This window comes from Hordeum vulgare, chromosome 6H (genome assembly GCF_904849725.1).
Source record: "Hordeum vulgare subsp. vulgare chromosome 6H, MorexV3_pseudomolecules_assembly, whole genome shotgun sequence".
NCBI classification, from domain to species: domain Eukaryota; kingdom Viridiplantae; phylum Streptophyta; class Magnoliopsida; order Poales; family Poaceae; genus Hordeum; species Hordeum vulgare.
In genome coordinates, this window is record NC_058523.1 from 96,003,902 (window position 1) to 96,024,711 (window position 20,810).

Consider the following 20,810-nt stretch of genomic DNA (forward strand, 5'->3'; position numbering starts at 1 on the left):
AAATCATGGGTTGAAAATATCTCATGATCATAGAATTGGTGGGTTTAATTATCTCATTCTTGAAAGGAAAACTCTTCGAGGCTCCTACACTAACAAGAATGCTATAATACCACCTCAGAGGATAACGGAAGAACAAATGCACCGAAAATGGAAGAGAAAGAATACTTGAGGTATTCCAACAGGAATCTTGAAGAACACATGAGAATGAATCACATCCTTGATGAACCGCGAAGAAGGACCTCCGTATACAAATGAACGATGCAAAGATATGAAGGTAGAAAATAATATGATTATGACCTGCCAAGATTTAGATGAAACTTCGCAAAGAGATACTTGAGAAAACTTGGAACTCCGGAAAAGAAAAGATAAGAACACTTGAGAAAAAGGAATTGATATCGTGAGCCACCCCGGAAGAAGAATTGAAATTGTTATGAAACAGGAATAAGAATTATGTTATGCTTATCCTTCATCAAGTTTAATTGATGACAAGCAACGGATTTAGCATACAACTTATTCCTCTTGAAAAGATTAAAGAGAGATAGATAAAGCACAAACTAGAAGAAATGTTGCAAGAAACACCGGTAATAATTCACAACTGAATGGGAAATTCCAAGAATGCATGGAAACACCTGAGAATGAAGAGATCATGAGCCACCTGAGAGAAAACTTGAACAAGGCACCGGATAACCGAGAGACGAACGACGGGACAACAATTGAGAAGAATTGAGGATGAAAGCTGAAAGCTGAGAACGAAGAATCTTCTAAAATGATGCCTTCGGAGGAACGAGAAAGATAACAACTCAAAAAAAACACCGGCAATCAAGAAATAAATCACTCAGGATTGAAAACAAATTCAAGATGATAACGCGAAGCTGAAATGACGAATATCCAAGGGAATAGACCAAGATTTGAGAGAAAAACCCCTTCGATCTTCAAAACTGAAATGATGAGGAGAACACCACCAAGAATAACTGAGATACTCCGGAATAAAGAATAATGAAAGGTTGAGCCAAATATGAGAATTAATTCCAAAAGATCTTGAAGAAGGGATATGACTGATGAAATTCATACTTACGTCACAGTTGGAAAGATATAGAGGTCTCTGGGAAAGATTACAAAAGCCAAATAAGATCCTGGGAAAGAACCTGTGGGTTATGGGCCCACTCAAAAGAACCACCATTGAAAAGATTGCTTAGAAGAGATATATTGCATCGGTATGAAGAGAACTAGATGAGGTTAGCACCTCGAAATAACTAAAAGAATTGAGAACAAGAATTCTGAGATAACTTCAACGCTCCGGATAGAATAGAGAGAAACGACAACAAGAAGATAGACTGATAAAAATTTCCAACATAGGAAAGAATTACAAGGATGAAAAGGATATGATAACACGGACAACTGAATTAAATTCACCGATAAGGATGACAAGGATGAACAAATATGACACAAATCTCCTGAGAATCTTCACAATGAAACACCGATAGGACACAGAAGAAAAGATAGCGGAAGCAACAATGAAATGAAAATTCTTGGATGAAAATTGAATCACTGAGAAAAAGGGCGGGAGGGCGGGGAAAAACAAAGACAACTTGGGACAGATGAGATGAACTCCGGAATAAAATGAGAGACTGATCTGCAAGAATTGGGGAGGATTGAATCCACTTGGAGAGAAACACACCGGTTGAAAAGACTTGACATAACAACTCCGGTTGAAAGGAATTGATAAGACAATTGATAGAGCAAAAGGATTAGCACTCCCATATGAATATGAGATCACTACTTAGAAAGATCTGAAATCACCACTTGACATCGAAGCAACACGAATTACCAAATTCAACAAAACAAGGATGCGGCTTGCAATTAGACAGAATAAACTCATGAGAAAGATTTCGTCTGATATTTTCGTGGACAGGATCGCACGGGCTCGATTTACAGTAGCCATCAAGTGCAAGGCAGTGCACCTGACATACGAAGCGTCCCCAAGTCGTAACAAGCTACAAGGACTCTTTAAGACACAACGTGTACCGCTGTAAGTCGACCGTGAACAAACGAATCCACTAGATGTTGACCCCCAACCTAACATCATGCATTTGTTGGAAGATTGTCCTATAAGTAACTACTTGAATTCCCACCTATGAATTCCCGAAATATCTGGTCATGCAATCTGGTACACGGATACAAGGAGTAATATCACACAACTCCTATACTAACCCGTCACCTGTATCACATCCGTCAACACACAACCAGAATCTCGGACCTTCATCTACACCAGACCCTCGTGATCACAACGATACAAAGTATGGCGGTACTCCTGAACAATCTGCACCAGTACTGGGGACATCGGGGTTATCTCGCCACTACTAGTATTGAAACAATTACGAACATCCTTCGTTCTGAGATACTAAGAAATCTGAATGATAACGATCTGCTCAAGAATCCCCTGAAGCTCAACTCCCCGAAAGAAAATCAATTCAGACAGGAGGCACCAAGACAGAACTCCGTCACATCGGCATCATATAGATCCCAAGAATATCCGCGTGATCCTAAAAAAAATTTGAGTGGGAAGAGGAGTAGAGTAAATTATTACATCAAGAATCCTCACCAGAGCATAGAAGAGGAGAAAAAAGAATCCTACTCTCGGATATATAACTAGACTCAAAGTATTTTTTCACTAGACTCGACTCGGCCAAGTTCGATCAATCAAGGGGGCTCCTAGGTCGGTACTGCTCTGATACCAACTTGTCACGCCCAAGATGCGACCATATCCTCAATTTGGCACGAAGGCCTCGTCAGGGATAGAAGCGTATCTCGTCGTGTCGCAAGAATGGATATCGTTACAAGTACATGTACTGAAAAAGAAGAGGTATAACATAGAGTTGGCTTACACTCGCCACAAGCTACATCAGAGTCACATCAGTACATTACATATTCATCAAGAGTAAGAGCAGGGTCCGACTACGGGCGAAAAACAAACGAGAAAATAAGAACGACGTCCATCCTTGCTATCCCAGGTTGCCGGCCTGGAACCCATCCTAGATCGATGAAGAAGAAGAAGAAGCAACTCCAAATGAACAATCAACGCGCTCGCGTCAAGTAACCTTTACATGTACCTGCAACTAGTGTTATAGTAATCTGTGAGCCACAGGGGACTCAGCAATCTCATTTCCAAAGGTATCACGACTAGCAAAGCTTAATGGGTGAGGTATGGTTAAGTGGTGAGGTTGCAGCAGCGGCTAAGCATATATTTGGTGGCTAAACTTACAAGTACCAGAAATAAGAGGGGGAAGAACTACGCATAGCAGACGTGATCTACAAATGATCTAATGAATGATCCTGAACACCTACCTACGTCAGACATAACCCCACCGTGTCCTCGATCGGAGAAAGAACTCACGAAAGAGACAGTCACGGTTACGCACACAGTTGGCATGTTTTAATTAAGTTAACTTCAAGTTATCTAGAACCAGTGTTAAACAAAGTTTCCACGTTGCCACATAACCGCGGGCACGACTTTCTGAAAGATTTAACCCTGCAGGGGTGCTCCAACTAGTCCATCACAAATTACCACAAGCCGCATAGAAATCCTCAATCACAAAGCTCGCGATCTCATCGGATTCCCTAGTGGAAAACCTCAACTCTGAGATTACCCAAAGCATCACCGGAATCCCGATGCACAAGATATCTCGTCAAAGGTAAAACTAATCCAGCAAGGCCACCCGGTGTGTCGACGAACCCGATAGGGGCCGCGTATCTCGTTCTCAGGACACACCGTCTATGCAAAGTGGACGGGAACCAAACCTCGAGTTGCCCCGTGGTGGCACCGCCGACTGCTAGGTGGGTGGACCAACACTCATGAGGAGCACTGGCCCGGGGGTTGATTAAATTAGTCCGCGGGTGCCGGCGGGTCCCTATGCATTATTATTAGGTGATTAGGCAAATGTAGTACCAATGCTGGGCCTTGCCAGACCAGCTTTAATCTAAAACGAATTATCAAGGGGGTCCCCATAACAACCCCGATCGTGTTAGGAGCGCTCGATTTTGGAACATAAACGACAGCATCGAAATAACTAGCATGGCAATGATAGTAATGGTATCTGGCGAAATGATCATCTTGCCTGAGATCCCGCTTGGAAGAAGAATGCCTCCGTGAAGCAGACGAACTGACGTAGTCGAACGAGTCCTCACAATCCGGCACGTTGCGGAACTCTATCGAGACGAAGCAACCCGGAAACACAAATCAACACACAAAATTCACCACACGATGCACTAAACATATGATGCATGAGCTACTGAATACATGCAAGTCACGGCATGACAATTCACACAATCAAACACTACACATTAAGTGAAGTTCAATATGCAAAGAGTTGCATATTGACGAAACTCCACGTTTATTTATTTAGTTCTATCCCGATTAGATACACGGCAATATGAAATGTGGTTAAACATGGCAAGAGGTGAAGCACAATTAAACTACCTATCTAGACATTTTAAATGAGGTCGGAAATGTAATATAGCACCTCCGAAACAACCTCACATGTTAATTTACAATTCTCTCCAGATCTGAATTTAACTCCTTTAATTAGTTGTTAAACAGCAAAACAAATAGGTTCACGTGATTCTACGCGTCAAGGAAAGCAATCTACACATAAAGAACATCTCCAACGGAGCTACGGAACAAAAGATACAAGCACCGCAAGATATGATGGCATGAATGCAATATGTGTGTAACGGCGGTCACAAGCACTTCAAAACATATAACCAGCAATATAAAATGAAACTGCACAAGATTCTAAGCAAGTTTCATGTAGGACTCGATCAAATCGGAGCTACAGTTCAAAAACTACGAGCAAAACAAGAATTGACTACAATCTGCCAAAATCAGCCACATAGCATTTTCTACGCCTCACAACTTCGGCTACACAGCTCCGAAAAGCTCAAGCAAGGCATGGCTCGGAAAAGGGCAAGAATCACTACTACAAACAACTAACAACAACTAGCGTGGCATCATGGATCACTAGGGAAAGAAGTCACAAAAAGGCATCCCACTCACTATTTCAGATTTAGTGAAAATTACTCCTCATGAAAGTGCAGTTTTCAGCCTGAAGCAATATTGACAGCAGCAAAACATATAGCTATAGGACTCCAAATGGCATGAAAATTTACATCATGCTAGAGAAACACAAGGGGTACAACTAACTCCATTGGACCAACCTCAAAAGAGCTACAGATCACAAGATGCAAGCAAGACAAGACAGCAACAAAATATAACAGAATCCAGACTTAGAAATATTTCAGCACCTCCAAATCAGCACTATTTCTAGAAACTTGAGAGCAAGCAAATCACACCTAAACATGCATTTCTATTGCAACTAAAAAACACCAGGGGCTAAACAAAACATCCAAGATCAACTCTCTAGTTGACAACTCCGTCAAACGACGCACGGAATAAATCCTACGAATTAAACAAAAGGGCAACATAGCAAAATATCTTGTGAACTAACTTGCTTAAAAGCTAAAACCAATTGCACAGAAAAATCCATGGGATTTTTCTACCCCGGAAACATATAAAATATCTGGAGTTTGCAACACAAAATAATGCCACACATTAATGCGAGATAATCACCTATATACGGGAAAATAAACTACCGGCAAATCGCTACACGCAAAAATACAAATGACTGCTCTAAAATACACGGAAAAATAGTTCCTACAACGTAGGTATTTCTAATACGGCATTCGGGCTATACGAACACGCGCGGAAAATATTACGGGACACGAACATAAAAGGACAGCACGCTAAACTAGGTGTTAGGCATGCTAAAAAACTTGAAACAAATATGCAAGTGGTGAAATCGTGTTCTACTCGCGAAGCTACCCCAAAACCATATAAAATACTCCTCGTTTCGACTTACGAATAAGAAGTTACGGGGGTTTTATTAAACGTCTATTTTTCTGGAATTTATATTATTCTGAAAAAATCCCTAAAAAGAAAAAAATATACTACCGGGCCTAATCTAAATGCTAATGGGGTACAGGACATGGGCGCGAGATGACTAAAATGCGCTTCGGGGCGAGGGATAGCTCACCTCGATTGGGCCTCTTGGCCTGGCGCTTGAGAGGGGGGCGGCCGAGGCCTGGGCCTGTGGAGGCGCTGGTGGAACAGGCCGGGGCGTCTGGCCCAGCGACGTTGGAGGCTGGCGGAGCAGCCGGCCCGCGGAGGAAGGCCCAGGCGGGGTTGCTGGGGATCGGGCGCTCGTCGTCCCCCCGTGCGGGAGACTGGAGGCGGCCGAGCTGGTCTCCGGCGAAGGAGCACGGCGCGAGGGGGGATCCGGCTAGGATCAGGCGACGCGGGGGGGATCCGGCCGGGATCCACCGGATCTGGAGGGGGGAGGAGCGCCTGGTGCTCCGGCGAGCGCTCGCGGCGGCGGCCGGCGAGGAGCTGCGGGGAACGGCGCGAGGCGGCCGGGGCTGAGCGCCGGCGGCTGCTGGCGGTGCTGCAGGTCTCGGGCGGCTGCTGGTGCCTTGGTGCGCGGCTGCTGGCCGGAGTTAGGGGCGAACTCCGGCGGCCTCTGGCCGGTGGGAGGCTCCGGCGAGGGCACGGCCTACTGCGGGCGGCGCGGAGAGGGATGCTCGGGCAGGGAGCTCGGGCAGAACAGGTGGCGGCCGGATGGGCCTCGAGCGGGCCGCGCGCGGGCTTGGGCGGGCCACGCGCGGGCTCGGGCGGGCCCGGCGGCTGGGGGAGGAGAGAGAGGTGGGAGAGGCAGCACTAGGGTTAGGTTTTGCATGGATTTCGAGGTGGAGGAGGGTAGGCTGTCCCAAAATAATAGGAGGGTCTATTTATAGACAAATGGGGGGCTAGGTTACCCGGAATTTCGTTCCGGATCCAACTGTGCGTTCGGATTCGGACGATTCCAAACACGGGAATGGGTACGCGGCCGTGTAGAGGGGATATCCGGAGACGAGAGGGAGAACGGGCGGCGCGACAACGATTTTTAAAACACCGACAAACGTCCGACGATAGACCGAATACAGTGTCGCTATGTCGACCGTTCGGGTACGAAATTCGACAGACGGCCTAGCTATAAATAAATAATACCGCACGAGAAATTCCAGCTCAATCGGAGAAAGTTTTATACACGCTTTGAAAAACAGGGTTATGACGGTGCCTCGGACGCGTGCGTGTGCGGTCGGGCTCAGAACGGACAACGACGAGAACCGGCAACTACTAACGAATGCAAGTTTGAAAACGGGTGGCAACGGAGACGCCGATGCAATGCTGATGATGCGACAAATAAAAATAGACACACGACGAAAATGGAAAGAAGGGAGAATCTTCTGGGCGTCGGTCTCGGGCTGTCACAGGTTGCCTCGTCGAAGACGGCATCTCGGGTCACATGGACCCTACCGCCCACTGGATCAAAAACGCGATACACCTTGCCTCCGTCTTTGTAGCCAATGAAGACCATTGGCGTCGATCTATCGTCGAGCTTCTTTAGATGCGGGCACACGTTCTTGACATGCGCCACACACCCAAACGTGCGAAGGAAGTGGACCGCCCGTCGTGCGCCATGCCACGCCTCGTACGGGGTCATCCCGCACACGCTCTTCGTCGGTGTCAAAACATTTTCTAGACTCGACTAGGCCAGATACGATCACACAAAGGCTCCTATGGTCGTAAGGCTCTGATTACCAACTTGTAACGACCAAGATGCGGTCCTTTCCGATCTGGGGGTCGAGGCCCCCGAATAGGAAAGAAGCACATCTAAGCGTTTCGCAAGCAAGTAACATAGCACAAAATAATAATACAAGTAGACAATTTGGGATTCAACTGTCTTCTTATTAATAACTCAGAGTATAACACAGATACAAACAAGGTAGTTCCGGTACGGACTACAAAACATGGAAAAATGCTATGCTACCCTGCTGCAGGCCCACGATCACGACCACGGCTCAGTCCTCTGGATAGTTCACGTAGAGGCGGTCTGTCTCCTCGTCGTACTGCCACGCCAGCTAGGTGCCGTCGGGATCATCTGTCTCTGGGGTACCTGTACCTGCTGGGAGTTTCGGAGGAATCCGTGAGCCACGGGGACTCAGCAATCTAAGACCTTGGTGCCAGAACTAGTCATGTTATTGGGTAGGGTAGGGATGAAGTGTATCAGGCTGTTGCATCCTATGTTTGAATAAGTGGCTAACTTACGCAAAAGAGAAGTGAAGGTGGTCTACGCTAACGGTCGGGATTACTTGATCGGTAAGTGATCCTGAACACCTACCTACGGCATTCATAACCCCACCGTGTTCCCGATCGAAGAGAGATCTTCGAAGGGACAGTCACGGTTACACACACAGTTGGCAGTTTTATTAGTTTATGTTTAAGTTCTCTAATACCGGATGTTAACAAAATATTCCAAGTTGCCACATAACCGCGGGCATGGCTTTCCGAAAGATTAAACCCTGCAGGGGTGCTCCAACTAGTCAATCACTAACGAACACAGGCCGCAAAGGCATCCTCTATCACGAATATCGTGATCTCATCGGATTCCTTAGAGGAAAACCTCAACTCTGGGGAAAACCAAAGCTTCACTGGGATTCCTATACGCAAGATATACCGCTAAGGTAAGGCAAGGCTAGAAGGACCTCCCGACGTGTCAACGACCCTGATAAGAGCCGCGTATCTCAGTCTCAGGACACGCCGGATGAGTCACACTATAGGTATACCAAACCTCAGGTTGCCCTGTGGTGGCCCCATAGTCTGCCCAGTTTGGACCAACGCTCATGAGGAGCACTGGCCCGGGTTGTTGATTAGATCCTCAGGGTAGCTATTCCCTATGCAGTTTATTATTAAGTAATTAGCAAATTAACACCAATGTTGGGTCCTGCCGGACAAGCCTTAGCACTACGCGATTTATCAAGGGGGTCCCCATAACAACCCCGAACGTGTTAGGAGCGATCATTATGGAATCAAACACCGGTAACCGGTAACTAAGGCGGCAATAACGGAACAAAGCACCCGACAAAAGGCTAGGCATCCCGTTATTTACCAAGTATATAGGTGCATTAAATAAATAACAGAATTTAAGATAATGATATCAAATCTCATGTTTTTCACATGAGGCAAAGCACCTGCAACTATCAAAGCTAACATTAGAAGCTGAGCAAGCCTACTTAGCCATACAAGTTTGCTAGGAAGGAGTACGGTGTTTGGGCTCATGGCATATGAAGAGACAATTTAAATTCAGTGGTAGGCAGCGAGCAATATGACATGGAACGAAACTAACATAACAAGTCTAGAGATGGAATCAAGGTCATATCATCTTGCCTGTGATATCCTCAGCTTGGAATGGTTATGGTTCGTCCTGCACGTATTCTCCTGACTCCACGTATTCGTTCTCCGCTCCCGGTGCTACCCAACATAAGAATAACAGCCAATGAACATCAGCACCACAAGATGCAACAATCACATGATGCATGAGATGAAAGTTGAGCATGCACCACTATTTCTATCACTAGCACAAGCAAAATAAACTACAGCAAGTTTCTAGACAGAACTGTGCCCTAAGCTATTTTGACATGCATGGGAATGACAAGAACAGATGCGGCTCGTGAAAACGGTGCAAAACCATATAAAGGACATTGCAAACGGAGCTACGGATCAACGGGAATCAACGAAACAAGATAAGAAGCTCTACGTGGAAGTTTCAACACCACACTCACATTTGGCACAAATCTGGTATTCCCAGGTTGCCAAGACCTGTAACAACCCAACATGAATGGATTGGAGCAAGGAAGAACACCACAACACCATCTAAGCACACACAAAGATCAAAATGACAACACTACATAATCTGCCATAATCTGCATCTTAGCTCTTTGGGAGCTGCATGCAACATAGCTACAGGTCTTCAAACATGACAAATAACATATGTGGCTGTTGCCAACCAAGATCACTACAAGCACCAGCAAGAATCACAGCAAAAGGAATTAAAATCTAGAAGATACAAGGCCACAAACTTTCCCAAAACCATCAGATCTCAGGGACTTAGTGAAAATTCCTGCACCTGAGTTTCTGTCTCTGTTCTGAAGCTTTTTGACAGCAACCAAAACACAACCTACTGGACTCAAAATGATTTTAAATTTGACAGGGAGCTTCTAAAACATACCAGGTTCAAAATCCTAGCACTGAACTAAGGCTAGTTCTCAACAGAATGACCAGCACATCCTCATCTATAAGAGAAGAAAATGTTTCCAGCATCCCAGACTTAGTGAAATTTCAGAGTTCACTAATCTGGAATTTTTCAGCCACAAGCCCACTTTGTCTAGGCTTAGTTTGCAGACACATAACACCAAGAGGTAATTGACACCACTATGGTGTAGAGCAAAACCCCTACTACTAACACACAAAAACTCATGCCCTTGGGTTCCACCTATTCCATGGAATCAAAGACCAATCTTGCAACAAAACTGAATATGCACTCCATAAAGTACCCTTCTAAGATAACAACTACATAGGATGAGTTCATGTGCACAATGACAAAGTGACATGGGGGTTTGAACCCCATGTTTGTGTCATGCACACCAACATCACAAGCACCTCTACCAAACTATCCCCACACACAAACACCATGCCCTCTTACATATAGACATGTGAAGGTGCATGGTTTTTGCAAAGGTGGAGAAGTTCCACACACAAACATATACTCCACATCATCCACAAGCACATCTTTCCCTAGATCAATCACATACCTACAAATGTTATGATTGCAATAAACACTAGAATAAGCTCACACACACATATATATGTGGTGAGGGAGGGCACCCCTACACTCACACAAACTTGCACAAGGCCACCATCATGAGGACAACTAGCACCCACATGCTCTAGCCTAGTAAGGAACACAAGTTAACTCACAAGTTAACACACACTTGCATGCAAAACTTCCCAACACATGCCCATGAATCCACAAGCTCACCCTCAAGATATGTGACTGGAGCAAAAGGAACAGAATCCACAAGTTGTTGATAGTAGCAAAAATAATGCCTCCAATCTACCTAGTGCACACAGCACATATACATGCCCAGGAACATGGAAGATACACACAACAAAAAAATGGGGGGAAGAGGATTCGAACTCTGCACCTCCCCTAGTCAACAGAAACATCAGTACCACTCTGCTAAGGATCAGGCTTACTAGAACAGGGCTACACAGCAAGAAACCCTATTCTGCTGCACTAGGCACTGTCGAGATATCAGCAAAAAAAAGGGGCAGTGCATCAGCTAGGGATCGAATCCTGCACCTCCAGGTAACAAGCAGAGAAATACACCAACGCGCTACGACACGGCTACTGTCAGAGGAGAGTAGTATTGGAAACAATACACTGCTTCTCTGCGTGCCTGCACTGCACGGGGTGCGCCGGCAACAGAGAGGCCGTCGGTGCACTACCCTACCGTTGCTGCTGCGCTACGACGGGGGTGCGCTGGCTACGAGGAGGGCACCCCTCCTGCTGCCGAATCCGGCGAGCCCCACATGCACCCCAACTCTGCACCACACGCACACACAAAACACGAGCCCTCTGTGCTGCTACACAGCTCGCCGGCGAACGAAACGGAGGGAGACAGCGGCGACTTCCACGAACATCAACGGCTGTACTACGCTGCGGAGGAGGAAGTAGGGTCCACAGGGATCCTTCCCTGCCTCGAGGCCACCCTAGTGCCGCTACCACGACGAGCAGAGCTGCTGCCTTAGCCAGCGAAGTTCTCTGCTACTGAGCCCGAGCGAACGAAACGGCGAACTCGAGCCCATGCGCGCATAGGGGAGGAAGGAAACGTTCTACGGCTGCTCACCGAGGAGAGACGAGGGAGGAGGGCGGAGCGGTGCTGGTCGCTGCAGGAAGACGCCGCCCGAACCAGAGGGAGGAGGCGCACGTCGGGGACGTCGAGGAAGAAGCTCCGGCTCCGGCTCCGCGCGAAAATGGGACCCCTCCTGGGTCCTCTTGCTTGCGCAGCTGCGGGGAGGCGACGGGGTGGCCGCTACGCCGGCGACGAGCTTGACCCGGAGCTGGTCATGGCTTTGGGAACGACCACGAGGTCTCTGGCGGCGCGGGAGGAAGAAGAGGAGGGAGAGGAGGAACCCTACCTGCCTGGGGGAGGGAGAGGAGCGTTTTATGAGCCTCGGGGGACGAGCTCGAACCGCTGGATCAAGGGCTCGCTGATCGGGAGGCTGCCAGTAGGTCGTACGTGCATGACGTCGGGAGGAAGAAGAGGTGTCTCGCCTGGGCTGCTACAGCGAAGGGGTAATGGGCCTGGGAGGAGGTACTGGGCCTCTCTGGGTGGGAGGGAGCCCACCAGAGAAGGAAAAAAAGAAAAACAGCCCTGGAGATATTCTAATTAGGTAACAAAACCAGAGAAAGAAGAAAAACCCTCAGGACTACTGCTGAAATAAAAAAAAACAAAACAAAAATGTCCCTGGGCCTAAAAATACCTAAGCTTTTAAAATAAAATGCAAAAGGAATTTTATGGGGCATTTAAATAAATACAAAATAGCACTAAATATACTGTTTTGTGATTTATAAACATCCTCAAGACAAAAATAAAAACTCCACATCATCACATCATCATCCCCACAATAACCTCTAAATACAAGACATTTTAAAACAGCTCTCATAAAGATGGAATTTTGAACAAAAGATAATAGGAAAGGGAAAGGGTTTGAAATTTGCAAAGAGCTTTGGAATCCCAAGCAACCACTATTTCTACACACCATCATCACATGTTATCACAAGATCACATCCAACACCATGACCACAAATACCACATGTAATCAAATGGCCACTTTGCAACAACAAGAGCACATGGGCATGCAATGATATGCTATGCATGCATGCATGAGAAGGAAATAGCAAGGATCACACATGAAATCATGGTACCAACTTAACACCACAATCTCTGACAAGGTGGTCCCACTTGAAGTAGGTCCAAAAAGGGAAGGTTCTACACTTGGGGCATTACAGACGCTCAACCACCCCGTTTTGCTGGGCTGAGTAGGGCGCCGTGAGTTGTCGCTGCACGCCGTGGTCAGCGTAGTACTCGCCGAACTCGATGGACGTGAATTCACCGTCGTGATCCGTGTGTAGAGCACGGAGCTTGCGGCCGGTTTCGACCTCGACGCGCTCCTGGAAGCGGCGGATCGCATCTCACATGAACCTGGAGAGGTCATCTACAAGAAGCAGAAAGTACCGGCGTCCGGAGGGAGTCGCCGGGGTTATTGGCCCACATAGATCGCCATGCACCAAGTCCAGCGCGTGCTTCGCCCGATAGTGTGCTTTGTCCGGGAACGACGTCTGGCGTTGTTTGCCGGCCAGGCAGCTATCGCAGAGTTGGTCGACGTGGTCGATCGCCGGCAAGCCGCGCACCATGCCATGCCGGCTCAGCAACTACAGTGAGGTGAAGTTCATGTGCCCATACTTGCGTGCCAGCGCCATGCCTCGTCAGTGTTGCTGCGTACTGCCAGGCACACTGGCCTGGCTAGCTGCATGTCGTATGGGTAGAGGCGGTTTTGCGCCCTGGCTGCACGTGCGAACACCCGTCTGCGGCGATCACTGAGGGTGAAGACCCCGTCGACGATCGCCGTCTTGCAGCCACTCTCGTCCAGCTGCCCGATGCTGACGATGCTGCTCCGGAGGCGGGGGATGAAGTAGACGCCGGTCAGCACATGGTGCCCTCCATCGCAATTGGTGAAGAGGACGGAGCCGCGTCCGTGGATTGCCACCACAGACCCGTCTCCGCACTTGACGGTGTCGGAGACGTTGCGATCGAGCTCGTTGAAGCACGCCGCGCTGCCCGACATATGATTGGAGGCTCCTGTGTCTAGGTACCACTTGGAGTCGTACTCTTCTTCTGTGCGCCCGAGGTGGACTTCAGCGTGCTCTTCGACGAGGTCGATGTAGTCGTCGATGATGCCGGTGTCGCCGGTGACCATGCAGACCCGCCAGACTCTGTCTGGTCGAGGTCGTACCTCTCTTCCGCAGCTTTCAGCCTGTCGGTGAGCTCTTCCACAGAGAGTGTATCCAAATCAACTAGGATTGCGATTGACACGGCGATTTGTGAGTACCTCTTTGGGACAAGGGAGAGGAACTTGCGAACCACCCCCTTGTCCGCCACGGTCTCCCCGAGTTGTGCCATCTGTGCCACCATATTGGTGAGGCGCATGGCGAAGTCATCGATGGTCTCGCCGTCTATGAAGCTGATGTCGGTGTACTGCCTGGAGATCGTCGCGAGCTTGGCCTCGCGGACGCGCGCCACGCCGAGGCGCATGGTCTTGAGGGTGTCCCACGCGTCCTTGGCCGTAGCCTTGGACGCAAGAGTGGGTGCCATCTCCGGTGGTACGCCGCGCAGAATCGCCTCGAGCGCCAGACGATCATCGTTGCGCTCGGCGGTTCCTGTTTGCAGGGCGTCCCAGAGGTGTCGGCCCTCCATCATCACGTGCATGAGCAATGCCCAGTCGGTGTAGTTCGTCTTCGTTAGCAGCAGCCAGACCGCGCCGCCCGTGTCGCGCACCACCCGCGCCATGGATCTCTCTGCCACGGCGACGTCTGTCCCGTCGGAGATTCTTGCTCGCGGCGTCGATGGCGACTTGCTGCTACTAGAATCGTCGGTTCCAGCCATCGCGTGGATCGGAACCAAGCTCTGATGCCAATTGTTGGATTCTACGACGAACTAATGGAGCTTTGAGCAGATCAATAGAGGTAGACGACGAGGTTTTTTTTGCCTGCCCTACTTGCCGCAGTTTTTCTGGTATATTGATCCTCCTTTTATGCCTAGTTACAATGACGAGAAACGGGGCACTAAACCACCGGATTATGCGCCACTCCTCCCACAACGCTCGTGCCATCCCACGAGCGGGTCAGACCGCGGGACTCGGACTAGATCGACGCCCTGACGAGCTATTCTTGCAATGTCTTTAACTGAACTTACTAACGAAGCAAACGACTACCTGAAACTGCTAACAGCTAACCACTCTCAACGTGAACTGCAAGGTTTATTCTAACAGCCTCCTCGACGAACCACCCCCCCCCCCCCCCCCCCCCCCCGGTCTTCCGTCTGCTCTCTCCCCATCCTATCCACCGCATGGCCTTCACCTCCCTGGGCAGCAGCCACATCCTGGTAGCCAGCAACCAACACCCCGCCACCCTCGCCTGCTCTCTCCCCATCCTATCCACCGCATGGCCTTCACCTCCCTGGGCAGCAGCCACATCCTGGTAGCCAGCAACCAACACCGCGCCACCCTCGTCTGCTCTCTCCCCATCCTATCCACCGCATGGCCTTCACCTCCCTGGGCAGCAGCCACATCCTGGTAGCCAGCAACCAACACCCCGCCACCCTCGTCTACGACACCGACGCCACCGGGCTGATCACCGGCCCTCCCGTCCCGGACGCGCTCCAGGACGCCTACAAAATCTTCCTACCCGCCGGCGACGACGCGCTGTATGCATTTTCGTACTTTCTGACAGAGCCTCGAGCCGTGGAGGTGCTGTCTGCTTCCACCACCAACGATGACCTGCACTCCTCGGTGCTAACCATGGACTGGTCCTGGAGAAGCACGGCGCCCTTGCCGTTCACCGAGTACGAGAGGATCTGCTCCTATGCCGCGCACCCGGACGGACACACCATCTTCTTGTCTTCTTGCACCACGTTTGGCTGTGTTCATCAGCGCTCTCGTACCTATTCCTTTTACACCGGCCGCTCCGAGTGGACGCCCCATGGGGATTGGGTGCTGCCTTTCATGAACAGAGGCCACTTCGACGGCTACCTCGACGCCTGGGTTGGGCTTCACGAGGATGGCTAGCTACGTCGGCGCCTGCCAGGTCGCCTCCCCTACCCCTGCCGTCGGTGACATGAAGATGGCGCACCTGGACTGGAAGATGGCCGGCGACAAGCTCTGGAGCAAGGAGAAGGTGGTGGAGCAGCCGACTCTCACCTGCATGGGCGGCGCCAGGTTTTGCCTCGTGGGGTGTGTGATGCGCGAGGGGATGAGGTCTGGTTACACCTCCGGATGCATGCTCAACGTCACCACGTTTCGCCTCAGATACAGTCATAAGGGAGAGCTGCAGATGTTTGAACGCCACACTAGGTCGTGTCAAATGCTTAAGGATCGCCGGTCATTTTCTCCCGTAGCGTTCTGGATGTAGCTTGCTTGGTTAATTCCGTGTCTGCTCTTGTACTGTATTTGTCGGCGTCGGGTTAATTCTGTGTTTGCGGAGACGAAGGATGTAGAGACGCCCTGCGTTGCGCTCCACGCAGGCGAGGAGACGCCCGTCGGGGTTGCGGAGACGAAGGACCCCAGCATGGATCGTTGTCTCACAGCCGACCTCATCCATCTGTCCGATGCTCAGAATGTTACTGCAGAGGCGGGGTATGTAATATACCTCGGAGAGCGTCAAGTGCTCGCCGTTGCGGCACTCGAACAGGATCGTTCCCCTGCCCTCGATCTGCACGCTGGAGCCGTCGCCGAGCTTCACAATCCCCCGCGCTCCCACGTCGAGCTCGGAGAAGATCTCGCGGCGGCCGGACATATGGTTGCTAGCACCAGTGTCCAGATACCAGGCGGTGTCGCAGATGCCGTCCTCCTGGGCGCGCGCCTGGGAGCGTTCCTCGTTCAGAAGAACTCGCTCTACCGGGCGCTCGGTGGTGACGGTGAGGTTGGTGACCGTGGCCAGGAGGAGAGTGGCCTCATCATCCTGGTCATGTGCCACCGCAAGGTTCGCCTGATCCTTGCGCTCTCGGCGCGGCTCGGTGCACTGCTTCGAGTAGTGCCCGAGTTTGTTGCAGTTGTAAAATTTCACCTGAGACATGTCGTGTTCCCCGTTCGGCGCGCCGTCACGGCCACCGTTTCCACCACCGCCCGAGCCTCCGCCTCGACGGTTTTGCTGCTTGCCGCGGCGACGATTTCCACCGCCGCCCTGCCCCCCGGAGCCACCTGGCGCTCCGGAAGCACCTTGTCCGCCGCCCTGGCCACCGTTCTGGCCTTGGGCGCGCTGGTTCTTGCGTGCCTGCCACTGCGCCTCCGTCAGCAGCAGCTGAGCCCCGCCTCCTCCACCTTGATCGTTGGTGAGGTAGCGCTCATCCGCGGAGCGAAGACGACCGACGAGCTCCTCAACGGAGAGCGTGTTGAGATCGAGCATCGTTTCGATAGCGAGGGTGATCTGCATGTACCGAGAGGGGACAACACGGAGGAACTTCTGAACCACTCTCACCTTGTCCATGACATCACCAAGGGATCATAGATGGTTGACGAGGGAGGTGATCCGCATGCCAAACGCGTCGAGCGTTTCGCCATCGCGGAACGCGATCGTCTCGAACTCGGAGCGCGGTCGTTGTGCCGTGGCCTCTCATACACGCGCGACGCCCATGCGCATGGTCCTGATTGTCTCCCACGCCTCCCTCGCCGTCTTCTTCACCACGATCGCCCCGACCATCTCCGGTGGGATAGACCCAGGATGGCCGCCAGCGCCGCCTTGTCGTTGGGGATGCTGGACGGGTTTCCCACCACGGCGTCCCACATCAAGTTGGCTTCCATGTTGATTTGCATCAGCATGGACCACTCAAAGTAGTTCGTCGGGGTGAGCATGGGCCACACCGTGGAACCGGCCGGGACGAGACGCTCCTGGACCGTGCGTTCGTGCACGACGATCTCCTTCCCGCGCCTGCATGTGCGGCTCCGACCTCGTGTCGGAGTTATGGATCGTGCGCCATCGTCGACCGCGTCGTTAGTCCTCCCAGTGCGACTCGCCGTTGCAGCGTCGCCGGTCGCGGGTGTGCCGTTGGGGGAGCGCGAGCCGGCCATGGTCTCCAGGGATCGTCGCGGCTCTGATGCCACTTGTTGGAACCTAAAGCTACGGAATGCTCTTGCCGGCGCTCCCTCGCTTCCTCTCGTGGTTCACTGAAGGTAGACGAAGACAGTGGTTTTGTGCTGCGTGCAGAACTGCAGCTTTTCTCTCTTCTATTTCTCTTATTTGAAAGCAGAATTACATCAAGAATCAACCACCACCCGAGTCTAATGGTCGTGCCATCCCACGACCCTCGTGATGCGGCTGAATCGCGCCCGCTAGCTGCGGCAGCATGCCATCCCATGCTCAGTAAACAGGCGCGCAAAGCTAGCTAAAACTCTAACTGAAACTGAACTGAAAAACAACTAACCTGAACTACTGTCGGGTTATCGTCCCGCTTATTCTGCTAACTGAAAGAGGGAAAGCTAATCCTATCTACTACGCCGGGCTAGGGCATTACTTGTTCAACAGAAACGACCAATAGCTTGGGAGTAGGGTTTAGTGGAATAGAAGAAAATCAATATGTATAATGAAATATTCCTTTTACTAAATATTTAGAACCATTTTACTGAAACCTGGAAAAGTGTTGTTTGGATGTCGAGGTGTTCATAAATTACAGTTTTCTGAGAATGAATTCCGGTTTTTACCCTCTATTTTAACATTTGTACACTAGTTACCTTATTTAGCAAGATTTCATACGTTTTATCCTGTTTAGCAAAATTTCGGCCACGATTTACCCTGTTTAAATTTTTACAAGCATTTTAACCGGCATGTCACAATTATTAGATCCACTTGGCATGCCACATTGACTTCTTTTCGTGCCTATATTTTTCTCTCCTCCCGGTTTCTCCCGACGGGGCCTGGCCCGAGGGAGATCGCTTGCGTCGCGTCAAACACACAATGCCTGAGTCAGTCGCGCACCACACTCGTCTTCAATCGATTGCATCGCCCATCCAATCTTTCAACCGCAAACACCCGTCAGCCTTGCTCGAACCTAGGGTTAGGGATTTTCATGCAGCGGCGGCAATGATGGTGTCAACAATTATTCCATGCCTCCACGAATAGTGTTGTATGGCCGCAGCATTAAAGCAAGAAACGGAATCCAGCTGACGGCTCCGTCAAGCTCATCGAAGTCGGCGTGGGCGCGCCCTTGTACGTGATCCCATAAGGCTACACTCAATTGTTTTTCATGCTTTGGCTACATAGCAGGGATCACGCTATGCTTAGTTGATGGCGGGTCTGTAATAACGTCTAGTCCAACAAATCAGTGAGGTTGATGAATAAACAAGCACTCTAAGTCGTACCCACCCCACATGATTTTGACCATCTCTATCATAGCAATTTATGTTTCTCAAAATTCTATATCTCATGCATTGGTCGGTGATGTGTATGATATAGACAGAATTAAGATGCTTATTAAAAGATTACATGTGTACATGTCACCCTTTTGCAACTGACTCATGCATTGGCCGGTGAAGCGACCGACATGCTTTGGTGCGATCATATCAAGCTGGTCCGATCGGGAGAAGCTGCAAGGACAGGTTTAGCATGAAGAAAAATAGACAGGAAAAATTCATTGATGTTGCATGCCAGATGGACCTGACAAGATACCTTCTCTTCAGAACGCTCATAAAATTTTAAACAAGCTAAATGGTGACAACATTGCTGTTAAATGGAGTAAACCTAATGAATCCTACTAAATGGAATAATTAACATTTAAAGTGTCAAAATAAGGAGTGAAAACCGGAATTCACTGTTGCCTATCCATCTGGTCTGAACTCTACGGGCAGTGAAAGCAATGGTTCCTTTTGCTCTTTCTTCATGCCCTCTTGACACGTGAAGAATTAATGGGTGATAATAAGAGAGACAACCTTTCATCGATGTTAATTTCTTATTCAGTGATGTTTAACTGATCTGATTCGTGCATATACAAAGTTCAATTAGTGTAAGAAGGGTGTGTGCTGTGTTGTCTTGTGTTATGTACAGTAGGGGAATGGCAACTAGCGGAGTCCCTTGTGGGTGAACAGGGCTGTCGGCGACGACAGTCACACGCCGCCTCTTGCACGCCAACACCGTGCCGCTGCTCCTCCCTATTGCCGCACATCACGATGGCCCGTCCTACATCTTAGTATTACTATGATACCAATTGATACTCAAGTGACAACAAAGGTAGTATGATACATATATGTATCTCATCGTTGTGTAGGTTCGTGGCTTATTCTCTAGTTCATGGCATGCATGCGGTTAAGCAAAGATGACCCAAATGATGCAAGAGGGGGTTATTGTAGCCTTGTTTGTAATTTATGGATTATGATGATAACTCTGGAGTTCACATTTTAGAACCAGAAGAAAAATTGATGATATGGATTTGTCTTTCCATTTGATCCGTACATGTTAGTGAATGTGTGTGGAGGTGAAGTCGTGTATGCTTCTCCTTCCTCTCCTGGCGGTGGTTAAGGTGACGCTCCAGTAGGTCTGGTTAGTAGGGATGGTGGTGCAAACAAGCATTCTGCGTTTGCACATGGGGAGGATTGTCGTGTTCTCATGTGTTTTGTCTGGGATGCGATGGTGGCCGAGGCGACGCTTCAGGAGGTTTAGCTAGTAGGGATGGTGGTGCCAACAAGCATTGTGCGTTTGCACATGGGGGTGTGGCTCGCACTACCTCGACTCCGCTGCAAAGAAACGAAGGGGTGGCACACACTATACAAGCCACCCCCATTACATAGCTCAAGGCGGGGTCATTTTCTTCTTCCTTCGCTCTCTCACCATTATTCTCACGACTTAGCTCACGCATGGAGACCCATTCTCCTCTCTCTCCCTCTCTCTCGAATACACCATGTAACTCCATGTTTATGATTAAAAAAACAAAGTCTCTCCGGAACACGAGACATATGGCTGTTATCTCCATTCTGAGAGGCCTGAACTCGCTAAAAAACATCGTGTCATCCGTTTACATCTCGATAGATCATGCTCCTTTACATTACCCCT